Genomic DNA, 922 nt, shown 5'->3' on the forward strand with positions numbered 1-922 from the left:
GCCTGCGTCAAGCCCAGGGTGCCCTCGGAGCACACAAAGAGCGAGGTCGGGTTGTAGCCGGCTGCACGCTTCCTGCACGTGGCCAGTGAGCGAGTGCCTGTGTGGCCCCGGCCCGGCCCAGCCCCCCAGCACCCGCCTGGCCTGGCACTGGTGCCCCCTGCTTGCTCTGGTTCCCTGCACTTGCCCATGTGTCCCTGCACCTGGCCAGGGGTCCCTGACCCCACAGGAGCCACACAAAGAGCGAGGTCGGGTTGTAGCCGGCTGCACGCTTCCTGCACGTGGCCAGTGAGCGAGTGCCTGTGTGGCCCCGGCCCGGCCCAGCCCCCCAGCACCCGCCTGGCCTGGCACTGGTGCCCCCTGCTTGCTCTGGTTCCCTGCACTTGCCCATGTGTCCCTGCACCTGGCCAGGGGTCCCTGACCCCACAGGAGCCCATGTGTCCCCAGGCCTCCAGCCTTACCCACCAGGATCTCCATGCCCTCCAGCCGCATGTCCCCACCAGCCAGGGGGCCCCATGTCCACACAGGGGTCCCTGTGATCCTCAGCTTCATGTCCTCTTCTCCAGCCACATGTCCCCACCATCCCAAGGTCCCATTATCCACACAGGTGTCCCCATGCCCAGAGAAGTGTCCCTGTGACCACCACGAGCCCAGCTATGTGTCCCCCAGCTGTCTGCCAGCCCTGTCCCCCTGCCCCCGGTGCCGCAGGGAGGAGGCAGCGTGGTGAGGGTGGGCAGCACTTTATTGCCGGCCTCAGTTGGCCGCCAGGATGGAGTTGATCCAGTTGCGGAGCATGGTGACACGGGCGTAGACGCCAGGCACGCTGGGGTCGCAGGTGCTGCTGCCCCAGGAGACAATGCCCACCAGGGTCCAGGCGCCGTCCTTCTGGCACACCAGCGGGCCCCCGGAGTCGCCCTGCAGGCAA

This window comes from Egretta garzetta, unplaced genomic scaffold (genome assembly GCF_000687185.1).
Source record: "Egretta garzetta isolate BGI_Z169 unplaced genomic scaffold, ASM68718v1 scaffold27, whole genome shotgun sequence".
Classification (NCBI taxonomy): domain Eukaryota; kingdom Metazoa; phylum Chordata; class Aves; order Pelecaniformes; family Ardeidae; genus Egretta; species Egretta garzetta.